This window comes from Dermochelys coriacea, chromosome 1 (assembly GCF_009764565.3).
Source record: "Dermochelys coriacea isolate rDerCor1 chromosome 1, rDerCor1.pri.v4, whole genome shotgun sequence".
In the NCBI taxonomy this organism is placed as follows: Eukaryota; Metazoa; Chordata; order Testudines; family Dermochelyidae; genus Dermochelys; species Dermochelys coriacea.
In genome coordinates, this window is record NC_050068.2 from 344101328 (window position 1) to 344107327 (window position 6000).

A 6000-nucleotide genomic window follows, 5' to 3' on the forward strand; every position below is an offset into this window, starting at 1 on the left:
TTTAGTGACATGATAATCATTGTAGGGATCTGCGTGAAACTGTAGTGTTCCCTTATAATAATGCTTTTATTTTTTAAAGTTATTTATAATTTGTTTAATCAGATTTATCATAGGGGATAACATAGTAGTCTAAACTTAGAACATAAGAATGGTCATACGGGGTCAGACCAGTGGTCCATCTATCCTAGTATCCTGTCTTCAGAGCATGGCCAATGCCAGATGCTTCAAAGGAAATTAACAGAACAAGGCAATTATCAAGTGATCCATCCTCTGTCATCCCGTCCCAGCATCTGGCAGTCAGAGGCTTAGGGACACCCTGCTTCAGCAGTCTTCATGCAGTCAAGACTCCTGCTGAAGCCAATGGAAGTTTGTCTGTATAAGGACAGCAAGAGCAGGTCCCAGGTTTGGAATACTCAGACTTCCTGGAATCAGTCTAGAATCCCAGCATTGTTTAACTCAGCCAGTCATCCTTCTGAAGAAAATAAAAGAAGTTACATGGAGCCTGCTGTGTGTGCATGCATGCTTTTGCTTAAAAAAAAAAAAAAAAAAAAAAAAAGAGAGACTTTAAAATCCAAGGTCCGGTCTCTGTGTGGACAATAAAGGCCTCAATGCGCTTTCCATAAAAAGGTTTGCTCTAAGTCCTTGCCCTGGAACATAGAAATTGCCATACTATGTCTACTGGCCAAACTTTACATATGGGTTAGGCCTTAGAGGCTGGCTTATGCCCTGAAATTTGAGGGTCTGTATCACTCTCAAATCTTGTTTGCTTTTTAAAATATTTACTATTCTACCTCCAAAGTTTCCCTACTGGTGTGCAGTATTTTGTGTGCCTGTTCTCTGCATGGCTGCTGCTCTCACTCCAGAGGTGGCTGAATTTTCATAGTGGCCGTCTGATTCTCACCATAAAGCTGGTGTAACTTCACTGAATTCAGTAGAGTTACAGTAATGTAAAACTGATATAAGAAAGCAGAAAACTAGGCCCAAAATGTGTGTGAAGCATTTTTGAGATCCTTAAGGGATGAAAGGTGCTATTACTTTCTCAGCATGGTAAGTATCTGTTTGTTACCTGTACTGAATCTGGAAATGTTATTTAAGCATGGGGGTTTTCTTCTTCTGTAACGTAAAGTGAAGGATTTGCTCATGACCAGGATGATACACAAGTATGGCATGCTAGGAAAGACAGGCACTGAACAAAGGGGAAGTGGACATCACAGGGCTAAGAGACAAGCATCCAGAAATAGATTCCAGAGTCATGAAGCAGGCTACATGACTCAGCACAGGAAGACCACCAGCCCACTGATGACATATCAAAACTGATAACAGTCAGGAAGGCAGCTGGGCATTCTGGACGGATAAAAAGGTGCCAGGCAGCAGCTGAGAACAGCAGGGGAGAAGGCGTGAGGGAATGAAACAGAAGCCCTTAAACCACAGAGGTCCATTTTGTTAAATTTATTTAAATCCTAATTTTGTGAGGTGCTGAGCTCCTCCAACTCCCTTTGGGATGAAATGGAGTTGGAAGACTCAGGACCACACAGAATTAGGCCCTTGTATAGTAAGTTAAGTATATATTTAGTTTAATATATTTTTACAGCTGGGTTGATTTTATTTATTTAACAGGGAGTTCACATGGCTTGTTGTAATACAGTGAGTGGGTCAGAGTATCCTGCTTCCGTTCCAGTAGATCACAAGGTATCCTTAAGAATGGGAGCCATTAAACAACTCATATTACCAATTCCCATTTCCACCAGCCCCCAAAACCCTCTAGTGTTTGTCTGTATAACAGAAGTTGGGTGAATAAGTTGAGAGCAGTATTTTATCTTTTGGACAAAGTCCCAATTTTAGTTGAACCAGTTCTCAGATAGGAGCATATGCAGTGACACGCAGCTTGTAAATGCAGTTGCTACACTGATCTTACAAGATATACACCCATATCTATATATCAGAAAGCAAAATCAAGCTCTTAAAAGTTATATGCTGATGTATTAGTTAGATTGGGACAAAAGAATAGTAAATTGGAGACTTACTGGAAACATAGGAAGAATTTTACGGAGCTCTTCTAATACCGATATTGGATCAGATCCTCAGTTGATTGAAGTCAATGGAGGAATGCCGATGCCATAGACACCAGCTAAGCATATGGATCATAGGGTTCTGGGAGCTTTTAATTTATTATTGTTTCTAAAGCAGTTTGAGAGGGAACCTATTCTGGTGCTTCAGAGCACAAGGCTGGGATTCTACTCTTAGCTCTGCTACCGACTTTCTGCGTGACCTTGGATAACTCATTTGGCGCCAGAATATCTAAAGAGCTCAACTCTCAGACACATGAATGACATGACAAGATTTTCAGAAGCATTCAGCAGCCAGCAGCTGTCATTGCAAACAAGGATTGAGCACAATGGATGCTGCTGCTGCTAAAAGCACTTTTGAAAATCTGGCCATTAAAGTATGAGAAGGGACAATGTGCAGTTCCTTATTTCTATATCCCTAATTCAACTTTGTTCAGCGAACAAGTATAAAGATGTGATTTTTCCCTAATATTATACTTATTAATCACTTACATTGTGACAGACCCTAAAAGGTTCAATTATTCAGGACCCTGTTGTTCTATGCACTGTACAAACATAACGAATGACAATCCTTGCCTTAAAAAGTTTATTATTCACGTTTCTGTTTTTCAGGGTTCATTTTTTCAAGGTTTATTTTTAGCAATTTTTGAGTTTTATGTAAATATCCAAAAATTAAGGGTTTCTGGGCTTTCCATGTGTATATTGTAACAAGTAATGGACATTATATGTTATATACATTACCGTAATGGGAAATCCGTTGTAATGTTCCCTAATGTGCGCTTTACCACAGCGCTGTTTCAAAACAGCACTGTAAAAACACAATAGGGAATCTTTAGTGAGCACCAGAAGGGTCTACTCAAACCAATTAATGTGCAACACTTAGTGTGACTTCAGAAGTGGACTCCCATAGTCTGCATTACTGCTCTGTGTAAACAAGCCCTTAGATACAAGTAACCATTTCTGGTGTTTTTCCAGTGTTTATTAGGTTAACGTATATATTTTTTTTAACCGGGTGTTTTATCGGTGTTTATCATTTAAAACCTAAAATTAGAAGCCCTACTGATAATCAAAAGTCATTCTGTCTGACTCTGAATTCAAGATCTGAATGTCAAGCTGGGCTTTTTTCTGGCTTGTGTATCATCATCCAGAAGAAAACTTTTGCGAGACCAACTGGTCATTGATGAAGATGTATAATCATTATCCCAAGCTTTGAAAATGGTTTACTTCACAGTTTTCAAGGAAGGACATGGCTGTGTTCATGCAAATGACTGTGTAGCAATCAGTAGTAGTATTCAATAGAGTTACTTGGTAGTTGATGCATCACCTCAGACACAATTCTTCAGTGGGTCTGCACAGGAATATCAGAGGCTATGATCGAACCTGCAATTGTAATTTAGGACCAAACCCTAAAAGGCACTAGAGCACTGTCCAACAGCTACTGACTTTGATGGGAGAAGAAAATATCAGATATCTCTAAGGATTCGTCTTTAACAATTCTCTTGATGCATCAGCTGGAATAGCTCTAGCTCTCATAATGAGTACGTTTACACTGCAGTCAGAGATGTAACTGCAGCACACAAGAATGCACCTGAGTAACCTTTGATCTAGTAACAAAAAAGTGAAGTGGCAATTCAGGTGGCAGCATGGACTGTACCAGCCTGCCTGGGATCCTGAGCGGAACTCGGAACTCGGGTGGCTAGCCTGCTCTGGCTTCACTGCTATTGTTATTCAAGCTATTTAAATCAAAGCTAGATTGGGTATGTCTACATGTGCTGCAATCACACCTCTGATTGCTGGCTCTGGGGAGTTCACAGGGATAGAAGAATAGTAAAATCTTATTTTTGTTAATGGAGTCAAAAGCTATTCTGAATTGCTTTTCAAATTAGAATGGCATGCGAAGCATTTTGTGCACTGGATTCCCCATCTACAAAACAAGAATAATATATATTCTTACCTACTTCACAGGGATGACATGAATCCTAACACATTTATGTGTGTAAAATGCTTTGAGATTCCTACATGGAAAGGTGTTAGAGAAGTGCACGGTTTTATTAGACGTACCCATTTTAAATATGACGGCAAATAATACATCCTCTATGCAGTTACAGTGTAAGACAGCAATTGCCACTGAAACACGCGGCTGATCTTATAAAAAAAAAACAAAATAAGAGCAACTCAGACAAAACCACAGAATCACAAGGGAAGGATGCTGTATTTCTCTCCTCCCCATACCCTCCTTTTCAGCATTTTAAACAGTTTCAACATGCTAAAAATATTTCTGACTTCTTCTTTAAGCTGTCTGGTTATTTTCCTACAGACACTATCTCAGCATTGCACTGCATGGTCAATACAACTGACAACATATAACTGCTTCCTTGCTCCTGAAATCGATCGAATGTTTCCCCTTCACTTTCTCTTAAGCATGTTGCACTCACAAGAAAACAGGCCAGGAGATAATAAAAGTGCTAGGAAACAACAGCTCCAGAAGCTAAATACGTTGTGCTGAACATGCAATGAAAAATACACAAACAGACTATACACTTCAGTTTCATATTTAAAGCAACAACCGATGTGATAGGAGTTCTACACGGGAGCAATCAAACAAAAGATACTAAAAAGAAGGGATCGATTTCTGAGCAACGCACCTTCTGACCATGCTGTTCTGACCTCTCTCGTTAGCTTCTAAAATATTCTTCTTCATTGCATAAACTTGAGCCTTGGAAAAGTCAGAGCCTCCCAGTTCCTTCTTGGCAGTCACCTGCCCCTACAGGTAGAAAAAGATTAGAGGGATCAGAACCACAGTGTTTATGAAACATTCCCCCCTACCCCCACACACACAGTCTAAAGTTCATTTCTTATTCTTAAAATGGAAGGAGTAGTTGCATAAAAACAAAAACAAAAACAAAAAAAAAACACACCACGACGAAAAGGAAGCACACACCCATATGGAAAAAAAAAGGCAAAAGATGAGGCATGCTTACTGTAATGCTTTGTAAACCCTGTCACTAGCAGAGACAAACACCACTAGATGGAACAGAAGGAATAACTCAGGGTTTGTTTTCTCTAAACTTGCACAACCTCACAACTGTGCATCTGCTGTTGAAAACACACAACTATCAGACCACTCTTGTGATCATCTTTCTTAGGTTTAAGATCACATATGACAGCGAGCAAGATTCTCTCCTTAGTTAATGTTATAATTACTAGTATTTCTAAAAGACACATGCAACCCTATTGATTGTAAGTAAGGGCAGAACATTTGTCCCAGCAAACCCATTCCTACAGTGGGTTAGCGTCAGAGGAGAAAGCTGATATGCAGCAATAATAAAAAACCCCTCATAGTTCTATAATTAGGGCTCTACCAAATTCACGGTCGATTTTGGTCAATTTCATGGTCATAGGATTTTAAAAATCATAAATTTCACAGGTTTAGATACTTAAATCTGAAATTTCACGGTACTGTAACGCTGCGCGTCCCAACCCAAATGGGGGTAATGAGCGGGGATTGCAAGACTACTGTAGGAGTGTCGTGGTATTGCCACCCTTAATTGCATGCTGTTGCTGGCAGTGGCACTGCCTTCAGAGCTGGGCGCCTGATGAACAGCCACTGTTCTCTGGCTGCCCAAATCTAAAGGCAGTGTAGAAGTAATGGTGGCAATACCACAACCCCCTAGAATAGCCTTGTGGCAATACCACAACCTCCTACAATACCTCCCACCCCCACACAACCCTCTGTTGGTTAGGACCCCCAGTTTGAGAAACACTGGTCTCCCTCATGAAATCTGTATCGTATAGGGTAAAAGTGCACAAAAGACCAGATTTTATGGGGGAGAATGGATTTCACAGTCTATGACATGTTTTTCACAGTTGTGAATTTGGTATGGTCTTATCTATAATGTCTACCTTACAACACCTTTCTTGAACCTCCAACCTC

The 6000-nt window shown here is 40.0% G+C and overlaps 1 long non-coding RNA gene across 1 annotated transcript in view; it reads right to left on the reverse strand.

The window, feature by feature from the left end:
• LOC119856198 overlaps positions 1 to 5784 on the reverse strand; it is a 118890-nt gene extending 113106 nt beyond the window's left edge. Inside the window, exon 1 of the long non-coding RNA XR_006276126.1 lies at positions 4712 to 5784. This is a non-coding gene — a long non-coding RNA (uncharacterized LOC119856198). The remainder of the gene's footprint in view (positions 1 to 4711) is intronic.
• Positions 5785 to 6000: the final 216 nt, after the last annotated feature.